At 41.3% G+C, this 17,645-nt stretch overlaps 1 protein-coding gene across 3 annotated transcripts in view; it reads left to right on the top strand.

Moving 5' to 3' along the window:
* Nucleotides 1-13,507: 13,507 nt before the first annotated feature.
* Nucleotides 13,508-17,645, top strand: part of Tc2n (tandem C2 domains, nuclear) — a 54,538-nt gene continuing 50,400 nt past the window's right edge. For 2 of the 3 annotated variants that reach the window (XM_038335955.1, XM_038335957.1), the window contains exon 1: nt 13,508-13,664. The gene's annotated coding sequence lies outside the window, so the exon portion shown is untranslated. The remainder of the gene's footprint in view (nt 13,665-17,645) is intronic. The other variant, XM_038335956.1, reaches the window with a different exon arrangement.

Below are 17,645 nucleotides of genomic sequence, written 5' to 3' on the forward strand. Positions count from 1 at the left end.
AACAAAATCAACACACCTTAAAATAATATTCCCCAATAGGTGAGTATGCCTATTAGTTAGGGTTTCTGTTGCTGAGATGAAACACCATAACCAAAAAGCAAGTTGGGGAGGTCTTTGATTCCCCAGCACTACAAAAACAAAACAGAACAAAACATCAGGGGTCAGCCTAACGTTAAAAGGTAAAAAACAGGAGAAACCATTTGGAGATGGGATTCTTATTGCTTTTTGTGGTGGCAAATCCAGGAAGTGGAGAGGGAAGGCAGGATTTGTAAGAGGCCCAGAGCAGTGTGAGGGATGGGACAGGGAGGCTGTGTGGAAATAGCCGAGCCTGAAGCAGAGCTATAGCGGAACTGTGGACTTTCAGAGTGGGCTGTGGTTCTACCAGAGAAGCAAGAAAGAACAGCTGAGAAATTTCTGGAGCTAGGAAGCTATTAACCCTTTCTAGTCTTTTCATTTTTCATATGACCAGGTACCCAGGGATGGAAAATAATCTACCTCAGACCGTGAGAGTTATTTCTTTGGCAAAAACTAGAGGAAATATTGGTATCTTCCCTTGCATATGCCAGGAAGTTTTGCTTCAGCTGGAAGTACCCAGAAAGTTACCCGAATCTAACAGTGCCTTCCCCACCAGGATGACCCCTGCAGGAGAGCAAGTATAAACATTCAGGAGGCTCTTGGGGGTGGAGCAGGTGATGGAAGGAAGGACGATTCCAGAAAAGGGAAGAGTTCAGGCAATGGGTTTTAAAACAGACCTTAGAAGTCTTCGGCAGCCGGTAGCTCTCACAGAGCAGAGTTCATTGGCTTGCTCAGGGAGTCTCAATCCTGTGAGTCTTCTCCCAGCTGTTGTGTTCACGGGATGGCCACACCTGAGGGTCTCTCATTTATTGGACCCCCCTTTCTCTGGAGTCTTTGATTGGTGAAGGAGCATTCCTGGCACTCATAATATCTTATAAAGTTGCAATAGTATGGATTGGGGAATGGATCCTAACTTAGTGGTAAGGCCGATCAAGTCAAATGTTGTTCGTTTTTGTGGAGAAGGCGGGGTCTGCTCCCCAAGGTGTGGAGGGGCAGTGCCACTAGGGCCTGGAGGACCCACTTCCGCTGAAGTTCACTCGTACAGCTGGACAGACTGGACAGCCATCAGTCCCACTCTTTATCACATGGACTTTTTCACGTGTGTCTCTCTGCAGTTTGCTTGGCTTTCTGAAAGTATGGCAGCTGCATTCCAAACATAAACCCCAAAGAGGACTAAATATCCAGAAATTGTATCTTCTTGTACCACCCATCTTAGCTGTCCTGTGTCATAATTTCCATTTTACTTCCCTGTTGGGCAGTCACCATTAAAGAGGCCCTAAAGTCTAACTTTCACTGATAGGCATTTCAAAAAAAATGTGGACAAAATTGAATAACAGCGACAATATACTTTTATTCTCTCTGCCATTTGACTTGGGCCTTCCATTACTTTTAATTGAGAGCATTGTTATTAGCATAGTTATTGTCATCCCAGCCACGGACAGCAGAATGTCCCAGATAAATGGCTCTCAATTACAGAATTAATTATCATACTTACCCATAATTTAATACTAAGGTTTTGGAATTATTTACTTTTTCTTTTCCTTTAAATTAGAGAAGAATTAAGCTTATCCCCTACAATATCTTGTCATTCAATTCTGATAAGAATTAAAAGAAAATAAAAGGAATTTTGAGACAGAGTTTACATAGCAACAATCCACCCTCTTAAACTATATGATCTACTGTGTTTTTTTTTTAAATTTATTTATTTATTTATTATACAATATTCTGTCTGCATATATGCCTGCAGGCCAGAAGAAGGCACCAGATCTCATTACAGATGGTTGTGAGCCACCATGTGGTTGCTGGGAATTGAACTCAGGACCTTCAGAAGAGCAGGCAATGCTCTTAACCGCTGAGCCATCTCTCCAGCCCCAAGATTTATTTATTATGTATACAATATTCTGCCTGCATGCATGCTCACATGCCAGAAGAGGGTGCCAGATTTCATTACAGATGGTTGTGAGCCACCATATGGTTGCTGGGAATTGAACTCAGGACCTCTAGAAGAGCAGCCGGTGCTCTTAACCACTGAGCCATCTCTCCAGCTGATCTACTGTGTTTACAGAATTCTCTAAGCACCACCACAATTGACTTTTGGAACATTTTAGTCACCAAAAATGAAGCTCTTTAAATATTAACAGTAATTTCCATTTTTATTCCCACATCCCTTCTTGTCCTCTTGCCTTAGGTAGCCACTGATCTCTACATAGTCGCCTGTTCTGGACTTTCCCCCTCTCCTATCATATACATATATGAACCTGTCTATGGAACTGTACTTTTATATCTGTTGATTAACTTGCCGGCCTCTGCCAATCCCTCAAGCTTCTGATAACCATGATTCTTCTCTGTCCTAAGACATGAGCTTTTAAAGATTCTGTATATGGTTGAGATCATGAAATTCTTGTCTTTTTGCATTATTTTGCTTAAATAATTTTCTCTGGGTTTATCTTTGCTATTGAAACTGATTAAATTTTTTTGAATAGAGCAGAATAGCATTCTTTTTTATATAGAATTATATATAATATATAATATGCTATAACATAACATATAATATGATGTTGTAATATATAATATTATATATAGATATTATATATACCACCTTATCTTTAATTCATTCACTCATTGAAGAAGACCTAGGTTGATTCTATGTCTTGGCAAGTATAGATAGTGCTATGATAAATGTGGGAACACAGATGTTTATCTAATATTCTAATTTTTATATGACCCATAGTGAACTTCTAGATCATATGATAGTTCTATTTTGGATATCTTGAGAAACCTTCATATTATTTTCTATATTGAATGTACTAATTTACATTCTCAGCATATTTTTTATAGAATTCTCTGAATAGAAAGCAAAAGGATGGGGTCAAAACAAGGAGTCCAGTACAGAGACTAGGAGCTGGGCTGTTGGCTTGGATACCTTTTGTGGTAAGAAAATAAAAAGGTTTTTTAGGGTCCTTTGACCCAGGTCAAATTCTTTTGCTTCCCAACATGTACTTTATTTAAGTTACCAAGACTGAAGACTCTCCCTATTCTCTTCCTAGCTCTGATGATCTGCCTATTGTGCACACAAGGGCAAGAATAAAGAATTTCATCTTGCTTTTCACATTGTATTGTCCCATAATAAACTCTAATACAAGAAAGCACTTGAAATTGTCTGCTGTCTTCTTAGTACACTGCTAGGCATTGCAGATACAGCAATAAGATGTGGGTCTTCAGTAATCTTAAAAACAAAGGAGGACAAAAAGGAGCTCATCAAAATGCAAATGTGAAACCTAGTGTTGCATCCTGTTAAAGGGAACGGAAGCAAAGAAGAGCTAAGCCTATCTTAAATTTCAGGGTGACTTTCCACTTACAGGTACAGCATTAGAGCACTTGATGATTGGACCAGAGCAAACCTGACCTGGGTATCTGACACTAGAGCATCTATAACCTACACCTTGGAGATAGCCTGGCTGGGAAACAGGAACAGAGCCATTCAGTTTGGAGAAGCTGTCACAGCTTAACTGGCAAGCTGTGAGCCTAAGGTCCGCTGGTTCCAATGGATTGGAGACTCAAAGATGCTTGCTGGAATGTTCAGGTACACAGAAGGCCCACCTTTCACGAGATGAGAGGTGAACATTGTGTGAACTACACCAAGTATTGTCCTTTCAGACCCCTGAATATGTTCCCATCATTCTTACTCAAGTTGGGGCTAGGATAGCCCATTCTCTGTCTTTTATGAGAGTTAATTTGAGGGAAGTTTTCTTTATTGTAGCATCAGAACTCTGTAGTGGGTAATCGCTCTACTCATGACCTTGGGCTATCTGGGCTGACAGAGGTGGTGCTTCTTGTCTGCCCCTGTGACCTATTAAAAGGAAAGAGGAAGGGGGTCGTGCGCTCTTGCTTAGGTGATGAAGACAGGGTCTGGTGGCCTGAAGCAACGTGTGATTGGTCCCCAGCTTTCCAAGGACTCTGCAACTGGATTTACCATATCCTGTATTTGTGAATGTATTTCCCCCTCTTATATCATAATAAATCCTTGATACCCCTTAAAGAGACACGAATTTCTCTTACAGAACTCTCGTTAGAACAGTCACGGATCAGAAGATGGATGAGATGGTGGTGAACTGGGTTTATGTAAAGACAGCTTTATGGTTTCGCAACCAAGTCTGTGATTTAGGGGAAAGCGGTTTTTACTTGTTACAAAGGCAAGGCAGGCCTTTAACTCACAGAGTTGTCTTACCTCTGCCTGCTGAACTAGAATTATAGGTGTATGTCACTACTCTGCAAGGGAAAAAAAAATCTTAGGCCTTTGTCACATACATGCTTTGGTTCAAATTTTGGTTCCTTGATCAATCTTTGTGACCTTGGAAAAATTTCTTATTCCTAAAGTCTAGAGAGTAGAACCCACTAATTCTTCTGCCATGGGTACAAGACTCCCATGAGCTAGAAGCCTACTGTTCGCATGTTGCAGCTGTTATCATTCCAATGTATGTTTATATGTAAATATGAACTGGAGAAGGGAGGTCATTTTTAACTTCATTCCCGGTTATATAAGGTGGTTCCAATGGAAGCGCTTAGACTTTTCCAGTGTTCTGAGAGTTGTAAATGGGCGTGTCCACATGCATGTTTATCTGGCACGGGTGTTGTTTGGCTTCCCTCGCCCCACTTGCTAAGGGAGTTGTAGTCACTCTATTCCCAGAAGAGCTATTGTTATTAATCAGGCATGTGCTGTGGGATGGACGGGGTGATGAGTTGCTTGTGCAGCCAAGCGAGTTCGTGTTTTGCAGTCAACATCAAATTGCTTCCTGAGGACATGTTTTTCAGGAATGGAAGGGCATGTTTCACTAGTCCTCACAGATCTCGTCCTTGTCCCTTCCCCCTAGCACTGTCACAGAATAGGGCAATAGGATAGCTTGTAAGAAGTCACTTCCTGGGGCTGCTACCCAGTGCTGCTAGAAACGCTATTCATTGTTTACTTCTTCTGGTAAGTGGAATCCGCATCAAATAGGAGATGGGTTACAGACCTCCCACGCTTCCTCAAAGAGCACACCGTTCTGCTTTATAAGCTGGAAGAACAGAAGCCAGTGAAAAGCTGGGAATGCTGAAGGAGGAAGGAATGTCGGAAAAAGCAGGATTATAGAATGTTTTGATGACCCTCCCCCTCTCCTGATTCATTGAGAAACCAATGTGTACTTTAAATGAACAAACTAAACACACGAGTGTCGGAATAAAATGTCTGTGGATTTTTGGTTAATGTGTCAACCACATTTGTTCATGAATTTTCCTTATGGCCTTGGAATAGATTTCATGTTAGAGGAAGAAGGTCTTGGCATTCTAAACTGCCTAAGGATTTTTACTTGGCAGTTCTAACTGCTGAAAGCAAAAATGACAAATAGGTTTCAAATTGTATTTCTGATTGTAATTAAACTTTTTAAATAATATTTTTATTAATTCTTTGAGAATTTCATTCAATATATTTTGAACATGTTCACTTCTCCCTAACTCCTCCCAGATTCAAGCTTCTTTTATCCACCCAACCTCATACTGTGTTCTCTCTTTCTCCCTCTCTCTCTCCCTTTTCTCTCTCAAAACCCACTGAGTTCAATTTGTGTTGCCCATACTCCTGGGTGTGGGCCTTCCCTGGATTGTGGTCAACCTACCAGGGGCCACACCCTTAAACAAATAGACTCTCCCTCTCCCAACAGCTATCCAATGCTAGTAGTTCCTCAGCTAGGAGTGGGACTTTGCCCCACATCTCCATCCCCTCAACGCTAGGATTTTGTCTGGCTTGAGCCTTTGTATGCTGTGAGTTTATATGTGCAACTGCTTATTGTATCTGGAACTACAGTTTCCTTGGAGTCATCGACAGATTCTTCCATGAAGATCCCTGTGCTTTGTGAGGAGGGGTGTTCCATAGACTTCCCGTTTAGGACTGAATAGCATACAGTCTCTTATTCTCTGCTTGTTGACCACGTGGGTCTCTGTGTTAATTGCCATCTATGGAAAGAAGGAGAGTCTCTGATGAGGATTGAGAGATGCATTAACACACAATAGCTTATTAGGAGTCATTAATAGTATGTCCATGTAGCAGAATAATGGTAGCATATTCTTTCCTTGGGCCAATGCCTACCTAGTCACAGATTCTTGACCCCAAATAATTGTGCCTGATATGGGTTTCATCATGTGGAGTGGACCTTATAGCCAATTTGAGAGTGATTGGTTACTCATATAACATTTTTGCCACTATTATGCCAGTGGGCATGTCTTACCAGAACAGCCACTGTTGTAGCTAATAGCATCCATAACTGTGTAAGAATGATGATTACTTTTTCTTGTAATATGCATAGGTACCTTCCAGCACTATCCTGTAGAGATGATACTTCCAAGTTAGTATCACTTGATTCCTCTGTATTTTATGACTCTAGATAATGAGTTTAAACACAAATTGTAATTACTAATGTTCTAAAGTTACCTTCTGAACTGTTTTCAAATCTTTCTTCTACTGTGATGAATATATAGATTTTATATATTAAATCCAAATAATGGAATGGAATTTTACTGAGGGTGAGAAGTTAAGTTCCTTAAATTGCCATTGGCTCAACAGATATTTCCTAGTGACTTGCATGTTCTGGGTACATTGGTCTGGATATTGGCATATGTCTATTACTTCATAACAGAAAAGTCATGGTAGAAGGAAATGCCAAGGGATAATTTAAGTGTAAGATTAGTTTCCAGTTGCTCTGTTATGAGAGAACAGTTCTCTATTGTTTCTTATGTGTTTGTGGATTGGCTGGACGTGTGTTGATCCAGGCTGGGCCTCTCTTTTCTAGTGATGGTCCAGGGCAAAGCTTTTAGCACTGGTAGAAGGAGCACAAGAGCCAGAAAACAGAAATTACTTGAGGCTCAAGCTCAGAACTGTTACTTCTACTTCATTCTCTTGAGAAAAACAAATTGCATAGCTGAATCCATGTCTTCAGGGCAGGAACAAGCATCCCACTCTTACAGTGGAAGGAACTTGAAAGTCATTGCAAGGGGTGTGAACATAGTGAAGGATGAAGTTCTGGGCTAATTCTCTGGTCTCCTTCAGGGGAGAAGTTTTAAGTTTAGGACTGTTCCTCCAGAGCGTGGTCCATACCACTTGTCTGCAACTGTGGCAGGTGAGTCCCTTCTTCGGATTGGCTCATGTGTATTACGGCTTGATGCTATTAAGAACTCATTTTCTTCCTAACTCCTCAAGTTTGGGTTCTAAGTCTTTCTCTGGGCAATGCTCTCCTTTGGGAGCTCACATAAATACCCTGTGGGAGTGGTCCTGACCCTCCGGGGAGGGGTCAGGACCTGGCATGCTGGGATTTGGAGTCCAGACCAATACAACTCTCAGGCCTGAGGGCTGGGAAGGATGCGAGGGGCTAGGAGCTACGCTCCCAACTTAACAATAATGTCAAGAATAAGTGCAAATGCTTTCACCCACTGTACTGACTGTTTTTTTTTTTGTGTCAATTTGACACAGCTAGAAACATCAGAGAGGAAGGAGCCTCAGTTGAGGAAATGCCTCCATGAGATCCAGCTGTAAGACATTTTTTAAATTAGTGATCAAGGGCCTAGTCCATTGAGGGTGGTGTCATCCCTGGACTGGTGGTCCTAGATTCTATAAGAAAGCAGGTTGAGCAGGGCAGAGGAAGCTAGCCAGTAAGCAGCACCCCTCCATGGCCTCTGAATCAGCTCCTGCCTCCAGGTTCCTGCCATGTTCAAGTTCCTGTCCTGACTTTTTTCAGGGATGAACGGTGATGTAGAAGGGTAAGCCGAATAAATCCTTTCCTCCTCAACTTGCTTTTTGGTCATGGTGTTTCATAATGGGAATAGAATCCCTAATTAATACATCCACTAATCCATTTTACCAGCCCCATGAATAATATCTTACAGAATTGTGGGAGGAATTAGCCATGTCTGGAAGGGGGACTGAAGTGCTAGAAGAAAGTCACTAGAAACCTTTCTCATGCCCTGGTACAGATGGATTTAATAGATCAGAACTTGCAATGAATCTAGAAGACCAGAGGCATCTAACTGCTGGAGTGGTATCTTCAAGGAGAGTTATGGAGAAGTCGGTGGGGAGCTGTCACTTCTAAGGGGCTTCCACCAAGCTCTTCAGTCAGACCTGGGCCCTCTGGTGGTTAAAAGCACCAGAAGTTGGAAAGAAGAGTGAACCCTGGAATCAAGGACCAGCTAGACCCTGCCAGCCTCTTTGTGGATGTCTTCTACTGTGTAAACATGGTGGTTGTCAGGGATTAGAAACTCTCTCAACTCTACCATCCAAAATTTGGCCAAATTCCTCTTTTGGACATTCCCTCCTTTTTTTTTTTTGACAGGACTCTCTATGTAGCTATTATAGAAATTGCTATGTAGACCTGGCTGGCCTTGACCTGACAGAGATGTGACTGCCTCTGGCTCATGAGTATTTGAATTAAAGGCATGTATGACCATACCCAACTTCGTTTTAGCCAATTTACCTCAACCATAAGATAAAAGATAAAAGTCTTGGGGAATGAGGCTCATCTTAGGCAAGTCCGCATGGATACTAGAGAACGGGACTTGGGTTAAGTGATTTTTTTTTTTTTTAATTCACACAGCGTTTACTTGAAGTAGGCATTTACGGTTTTCTCTGCTATACTCAGGAGGCTGGAAGCCTGTGCTCTGGAATCCTGAGGCATTTCCTGTGGCCTGCTCCCTGCTCTCATATCCTGTTTGCCCAGCTGCTCATCCCCATAAAGTGACTGTGGTACTGGTAGGAATCCCTCTTTTATCTGGGATCACATATTTAATTTGATCCTGCCAGCACTATTGCATCTTACCTTAAACACTGAGTAGTTTTTTAATTCGGCCTTCAGTGAAGCTACCAACTTCATAGTGCCACAAAGTTTCACTGATCTGTGGGTTTGGAGGAGGGAGATGTGACACTAGAGAGGAAGGTGGTTTTATTGGAAGGGCACTGATATTGGAGGCCTCATCATAAGTAGATCTCGTTGTGAGACATTGGTGATCATCCATTTTCCCATGGTTACATTAGTTCAGTGTGAGCTGGGACTTCAGGAAAGATGACAGGAGAAAGAAAGAAAAAAGAAACTCAGTTCCCATCGGTAATCCCTCATTTATTCAATTGTATGTCCTGCCGAGGAATATGCAAGAATTTTGTAAGACATTTAAGACCCGTTAAAGCCTGCTCTCTAATTACTATCTGCTCTTATTCCCCAGGATATACTTGACTTTGCAGAACACTTGCCCGAAGCCCGAAGCCCACCTAGGGAACTATTTCAACATGCATGAGAAAGTCTGAGAGAGGCTGACAGAGATGCTGGGGTAATGACACTTTGCTTGTGTTCAGATTAAGAGGGCAGCATTATGATCATGTGACCATCTGAGAAAGAACAGGAAGCCTTGTATATCCACAAAGACTTTTCTTGACATACTTGGGACAAACCTTAGTGCTTTCTTTGGTACATTTCCATTGTTCATGTTTCCTCGACAATGTCTAGAGCAGGAAATACATCTTCTGATGTTCTATGTAGTCTACATATTATCATTCGTGACAATGCTAATCAGAGTAAGTAATGCTAGCTGCTAGAAAAAAACCATGCACACAGTGGCTCAACACAGCTAGGCTTACTTTTCATTCACATAATAGCCAAATTAAAATGTAGTGAGTGGTAGGAACGGCTTAGTTCCGTGAAGTCAGTCTAGGATTTTACCCTCGCCCATATTACTAAATGCAGTCGGTGTCTGCATGCTCAGTATTGTTGCAAGGTTGCCAAGGAACAGGAAAAAGAGCAGAGTTAAGGTTAACTTGGTTTTGACTGCAATGCCATTGAACTAGGCACACGGTGTTAGTTACCTAGATACAAAGAGAATGGACAGAACAGGTCAGCTTTGTGCCCAGGAGGGGGAACTTGGCATTTGGTAAGTAATCACGACACTGCAGAAATGGGCAGGATGCGCCTGTTAGAAGCACCTAAAAATCTTCACTCACCAAGGAAATGAAGCGGTGAGTCTGTAGGCTTCTGTGCTGTGGTTTTCATAGAAGGTAGATGGGAAGGAAATGATTCTAGGGGGAGAAGATATTTATCTGCTGTCCCTGTTATAGTCATGTGACAATTTGTATTTGTGAGGTTATCCCACAAGGGCCATGGTCTCTTGACGATACGTTTTAGTTGTTCAACAAATATTCCAGTGCCTCCTGTGTGTCAGGTACTAAGGTATGTTACGTAGAAGAAAGAGTACAGTTCATAATTTCTGCCAAGTGATAGTTCCTCTAGGATGAGTTTCGTGGGAAGAGAGAAAAAGAAGTCAATGGTTACTAATATTTTGTGGGTGCCATGATAGGTAAGTGGGTGAACTGTCATGGCAACGTGGAAAAAGACCACATGATTCAGTCAGAGATGGACATTATAGGGGTTCCCTCACCAGATGAGTGTAATGATCATGTGAGGAGAGACACAGGGAAGGGTGTACACAAATCTGACAATTTAGGGAACTCTAGGAGGTCAGATGTCTGGCAGTGGAGGGTAAGCATGTAGGTTTAGGCCTGGACTGAGTCATGAAGCACTTACCAACTGCATTCGATGAGAAGAGAACGAGTAGAGATTAGGGACAGCCATGACGAGGCGAGCCTCTGATGAATGAAACCATTGTCACATAAAATCCAAACAAAAACTGTGCCATCTGCATCTCTCCAAATCTATTTTTCACCCAAAGGTCTGCCTCAAATAAATGACCGGTCATATTAAAGAAGCAAGTAAAATGCCTGCTCGGAGTTATAATAACAACCCTTTCACAGGAAGAGCCTAAACACAGGAGACCATCCAAAGGTTTCATAACCTCCATCTCCACACAATCTTGCCTTTGAGGGTGGAAAAGCGAAGAGTCCCTTTTGAAATAAAAGAAGGGAAGTGACTTTATTTTGTAAGAATTCTATTTATTCACGGAATAGATGTTTCTGAGAATGTTTTCAGATGGACTATGGTAAACAACAACAACAACAAAACAGCCCCCCCACAAACAAATAAACAACGAGGAACAAGTTTTTGCATTATTGAAGATGTTAAAATTGTTCAGTCGGGGGACCAGCTATTCATTCAGCTGTTGAGCATTCATGCATGCACTCAGTAGATGTGAATGACACATTTGTATCCTGAAGTCACAGCTGTCACATGGATCTAGAAGTTTCTAACTAGGGATGTACTCTATTTGAGGATTAAAATAATACACAGAATAAGTATATACTCATGTACATACACATGTATTAAATAGCCTTCAAGTCCAAAGTCCAGATTAACTGTCTATTGTAGTGAGGCCTGTGGGCTACTTCCCGCTGCCAGGCTCTCGGCCACCTGGCTAGCTTATGCCCCGAAATAACAACACACAAACTGTATTCATTTAAACACTGCCTGGACCATTAGTTTCAGCCTCTTATTAGCTAATTCTCACATCTTGCTTTAACCCATATTTAGTAATGTGTGTAGAAAGATTCAGCATGTATGACCTGGCCGCTGGCTCCATGGCATCTCTCTCAGAGAGGAGGGGCATGGCGATTGCCTGAGGCATCTGCCTCACTCCCAGCATCCTGTTCTGTCTACTCCACCCACCTAAGGGCTGGCCTATCAAATGGGCCAAGGCAGTTTCTTTATTAACCAATGAAATCAACACAAACAGAAGACTCTTCCACATCAGTCTATACTTGAGCAATTAGTCACTGGTTGACCTGTCATTTTCTCTGTAAAATGAAAACACTACAGCTGCAGACCTGTTACCAGGACTAGATAAGACGGCTCTCTAACCTCTGGTTACCAGGGCTAGATAAGACAGCTCTCCGAAGCTCTGGTTACCAGGGCTAGATAAGATGGCTCTCCGAAGCTCTGGTTACCAGGGCTAGATAAGACGACTCTTCTAAGCTCTGAGTAACACTGCAACACAGTTACCAGGACTAGATAAGACGACTCTCTAACCTCTGGGTAATACTATAACACAGTTACCAGGACTAGATAAGACAACTCTCCGAAGCTCTAGGTAACACTGCAGCCCTGCACATTGGTGTAAATATTGAAGGTGAGCACTATAGTATTCTCTAACAGTGTTTAGCAAAGTGGGTGGGGCAAAACACTTAGGTCCAAGGATGGTAACACATATTTTTCAAGAAGAGAGTTCTGTGATTAAATTTGGAAAATGTAGGATTAGCAAAAGAAAAAAATATGGTTCTTAGGTTGTTCCAATGCTCTGTGCCCTGTGAATATCAAGGTAAGCAACTGAGCTGTCTATTTTCTTCAATTACACTGCTCTTGGGTCAGTTCAACCTCTCCTGGGCCAGCACCTCCAGGGCCATGAAGGTCACAGGACTCACTTTGAAAAATATAAGTATAATCTTTACTTTTTAGTAATCTGGAAGCCTCATTACAAATTCGTAAATTTATGTGATAATTGCCCCAGCCAGCATTGAGATACCATAGGAGGTATAAAAGGAAAGGGCCAGCCAACTCTGACAAAGTTGGAGGGGATTCCTCCATAAAATTGGGGGATATATGGTGTTGTAGTGGACACATTTAATATTAATACTGATATTAGTATTAATATGGTAAACGACAGGTCAAAGCAGTAGAAGATACATACAAAGGGGCAAAAATGATGAGACGTGAACTGAATCTGGAAGATTTTATATAAGCAGACTTAGCTTCTTTTGTTGTTTTATATGTACGAGTGTCTTGCAGCATACACCCATATCTGCTTGCAGAGGCCAGAGAGGGTGCTGGATCCCCTGGAACTGGAGCTACAGATGGCTGTGAGCTGCCACTGGGGTGCTGGACTCAAACCCCGGCCCTCTGTAAGAGAGCCACTGAAACATTTTATTCAGCTTATAATTAAACTTTTTATAAAACATTAAAAGTCATAAAAACCACAACTTTGCCCTTTTAAACAAAAGGGTACAGAAACACCGCTAGCAAGAAAAGACTCTCTGTATTCAAGAGTTCATCAGACCAACAGCTTTCCCTCTTGTCCTCACTCAGCGAGAGAGGAGAAAGAGGAGGAGAGAGAGAGAGAGAGAGAGAGAGAGAGAGAGAGAGAGAGAGAGAGAGAGAGAGGAGAGAGAGAGGAGAGAGAGAGGAGAGAGAGAGAGAGGAGAGAGAGAGAGAGAGAGGAGAGAGAGAGAGAGAAAGAGAGGAGAGAGAGAGAGAGAGAGGAGAGAGAGAGAGAGAGAGAGAGAGAGAGAGAGAGAGAGAGCAGAGAGCGAGCGCAGTAACTGCAGAGCGGGGCGGGGCTCCCTCTAGAAGGGGCTGGGCTGTCCTGGGGGAGGAGAGGGGGGGGGGGGACGTTCAGGTGAGGGGGCGGGGCACCTGAAGGGTGGGGCGTGAGGGGGTGGGGCGAGGGCGGGGCCTCGGAGGTGCTGGGCGGAGCTGAGCTCCGCGGAGGCAGAGCGCCGGCGTCAGTTACAGGTGTCCCGCCCGCAGGAGTGGAGGATCCCGCTTGGCGCTGGGTGCAGCGAGGGCGCCCACGCCTCGAGAGCCGCGGGAGAAGACGTCCGGGAGAGCGCAAGACTTCGGCGGGGAGCTGCGGCGGCTCAGGTGCGCTTCTCCCTCCCGACGGGTTTCCGTCTCCGAGTCTTGAGCTTTCTTTCTGTCGAGGGTCGTGGTGGCCTGAGGGCGGCGGGGCGCAAGGCCCGGCGGCCCGGCGTTGGCCGGCGGTCTCTGCGCAGACGCGGGACCCCGGCGTGCGGCCCCAAGCCTGCCCCGGCCCGCGCTGGCTCGCGAGCCGCAGGTGCTCTCCCGGGAGAGGCGAGCGAGGCGAGCCGTCTAGAGTTCAGCTGCAGAACTTCTGAGACTCCAGGAAAGGGGGAAAGGGGGTAAACATGTCATTTTCCTGTGTTTAGCACACCGCAATAGGATTTCTACCTCTTCCGTGATGTTCTGTTTTCTCTTTCAGGACTTTCCTTTAATATAGGGAGATAGAGTAGTTAAGTTGTGGGATACATGCCAAGCCAAACCTCGTCTTTAAAGGAATCACGTAAAATGTTTTTGCTTTTGTAATTCAAATATTTTGATTCTCATTGCAGGTAGGCAGTCAATAGAATTGTGTTTTTCCTTTTACTGTAACAGAATCTACAACTGGTTTTTCCTACCTGTCTAATATTTAACTTTCTTAAAACAATTTCTAGACGGGACTATTAATAATATTTGCCTCTGAGGTTATAGATTTGTTTTTATCATCTCCTTTGTAATTTTTTTGTGTAGGCGTTGCTAATGAACATTTTGCCCATATAACTAGGAAACAAAATATTTTTTTATCCTTCACGAAAATTTAAATAGGTCTTTAATTTTGCTTCGTTTGAGTTATAGCGATTCCTGAATAGAACTTGTCGATGAAGAAATAAACGCAGGTTGAGAGAAAACTAATTTGAAAGCTCTTAGGACATTTGGCATGTTGTCTGTTGGCACTAAGATTTATTGGTACTGGTTATATTTGAAACCACACTCAGAAGCCGTGTAAGGGTACAGATCATTCGAGTAAGCACAAAATTAGAAGAGAGGAAGGCTATGGGAATAATGAATACTTGAGTTTAGAGACAGTCAAGGAGACCGAAGAGTCTTGAGAAAAAATGAGAAATTCTAGGAGACAGTGATACTTACTGTCAGGAGAGTTTCAAAGAAGACTTCAAGCGACATGAATCAAACGGATCAGGAAATAAAGTGCCTTTTGACTTCGGTAGCCAAGGGAGAGGGGTCTTTGCCTTCAGCAAACCTACCTAATCGTAGTAAGATAGGGCAGAAGCAAAAAAAAAAAAAAAAAAAAAGGCAGAAGCCAAACTGGAATGAGTTCGAGTTGTGAATAGAGGATAAAGAAGTAAAAATATTGCGCATAGAATTTATATTTTGAGAAAGGTTAGGCAGAGTGACAGCAGGTGGTCATTAGAGGGATCCTATTTTGGAGTTGGAAAGAATGTGAAGATCATAGAATAGCTTTTTGCAAAAATTCATTGTCCTCTCTCAAACTGAAAACTCGGAACAAGTAGCTGCTCATAATGAATAATAGCACTATTTATAAATTGTGAATACTATTTTAGTACTAAGTTTTATTTATTGGGTTCTGCAGTTGCTAGCAGTATCTAAGCTACAAATATGAACTGTGTCAAACTGTATTTCAGGTGCGTATTTGGAGTACTTTGGTACTCCAAACTTGCTTTTAAGTTATTTGACTTCTTTAGGTATGGCCTAATGATTCTTGTAGATATCTTATGTGGAAATCAGATGTTTTTTACTAAATTACAATTGCTGGTTAATGCTTTAGGTTTAATATGCGTTTAAAGGAAAATGCTCTTGGATTAAAATTTCTGTATAATGGGTTTCACTTTGATCTCCATTGTTGTTATTCTGAAGTTCAGACTAGTACTTTAATGAATATATTACTTAGGAAGATGGAGAGGACGGTTCAAAAGGAAAGTCTGATGACCAAGTATTATATATGAATCTCTGATAGTTGTGTTGGTGGGATTTAATTTGACGTAATCATTTTAAAAACCTTTTGGCAGTATATAATAAGGTGAAGCATGCATAAACTGTATGCCGTTACCCAACAAAATGTAAAACAGAAAATGTAAACATTACAGAAAACACACTAAATTGTTATAATGAAAGAAAGTGGGATGGATTAAAGGGGGCATTGGGTAACCTTTAGGAATGTTGGGTGTATTAATTTACTGGATTGTAATAATAATTTTTCCAAAATATTCATACATGAATTATTTAACTGTAAATTTTAAAAATGTGTAGTTTATTTCAGGACAGTTGTACATTGATAAAGTGAGAAAGTAAATAAAAGAGGAAGAAATGACAGCATTTAGATATAGTTGCTTTCTTTGAATATTATAGTTATGTCAGGGTAATAAGATTGTGAATACTTTTAATTTTCTTCATTTTTATATTGTATTTTGAATATATAACTGAGAAGCTATTTAACATGCAAAATGGCATTAAATACATCTTAGATTTAAAGAATAGAGATACTCATATACTTAAGAAATAAGACATAATATATTTAAAATTGTCCTGTGCATTGTATATTTTTCCTTTTCTTGATTTGCTTTATAATTTTATTACATGCCTATGTTTCTAAAAATTGTATTGTTAAGTTTTGTCTGTTTCAAAGTAAAATATAAAATAAATTATCCTGTATGATTTGTGACTTATTTTTTTATATAAGGTGTCATTGTGTAGCTCAGATTGGCCTCAAACTTGCCATTCTCCTGTCTCAGCCTTTCCAAGTAAAGCGATTATAGGTATCTACCACCACATCCTGCTCTATGACTTCAACACTTTATTTTGTGATATTTTTCCGTGTTCATATACTATAGATCATTTGCTTTTTATTGCTGTATTTCATTCTATTATATGACTTTTCCACTGTTTACCCATAATTATGTTGATGGATGTTTAGTGTACATTGCCACCCTTTATTTTATTTTTTACTTTTGCCATTAAAAACTGTCAAATTTCTGTATATTTGTGAGTGTGTTTTGAAGTTATTGTTTCTTGAACTGTTTATGTATCCTTACTTTATAGTCTTGCTTTAGTTGTAGTTGACATTATGCCATCTTTCTTGTAAAACTAGACTTCTAAAATTGTTCTGTTTTTCCTTTTCCCTTTTGGAAGTAAACTTTTACTTTTTATAATATATTGCTTTATTTTAAAACAAGTACTATAATCACCTTAGGTAACAAAACAAAACAACAAAACAAACCTAACAATACTCTAATGTCAAGCATATTGACTGTAAATCTTGTCCTATTTCACCAAGGCTATTTTTACGTTAAAAAGTAAATATGGGAGTTTACTTTGGAAACATAGTAAGTTGCAGTATATGGAACAAATATCATGCTGAAAGCAACTAAAGAATCGTAACAAATGGGAATTAGAATGTCAAAAAGCTAAGAGAATGGTGGAAATATGAGAGTCAGGAGCTCTGAAGTTCTGTTTGCTTGAAGGACATTTGCTTAACTAGGGAAGTTTGATGGCTGTGAAGTATTTGTAGTGTGGAGGACACTTGGCGTCCAACCAGAGCACGTTGAAGATAAACTAAGGAGAACTTCTTTCCCTAATTCTAAGTTCCCAAAGGGATGATTTGTTGAGAAAGGAGTGAAAAATTACTCTGCCATCTTCAAAGAAACAAAACAAAGAACACTGTGAGGAAAGTTGCCTTGATGCTAACTAAAATAGAAGGGGGAGAAAGGCCTGTCCTTGGCAGGATGTAACCATCACGCAAACTAAGTGGGGTGGGTGGGCTGTGGGAGTGTGGGAAATGGTTATACTTAATAAACTTAAGGAGGATCTATTTTGTTTGTTTGTTTTTGTTTTTGTTTTTGTTTTTCGAGACAGGGTTTCTCTGTAGCTTTAGAGCCTGTCCCGGAACTAGCTCTTGTAGACCAGGCTGGTCTCAAACTCAGAGATCCGCCTGCCTCTGCCTCCGGAGTGCTGGAATTAAAGGCATGCTCCACTACCACCCGGCTAAAAGGATCTATTTTTAATTATTTATCCTGTTCAAGTACACCATTC

The sequence above is a fragment of the Arvicola amphibius genome, chromosome 7, assembly GCF_903992535.2.
Source record: "Arvicola amphibius chromosome 7, mArvAmp1.2, whole genome shotgun sequence".
In the NCBI taxonomy this organism is placed as follows: Eukaryota; Metazoa; Chordata; class Mammalia; order Rodentia; family Cricetidae; genus Arvicola; species Arvicola amphibius.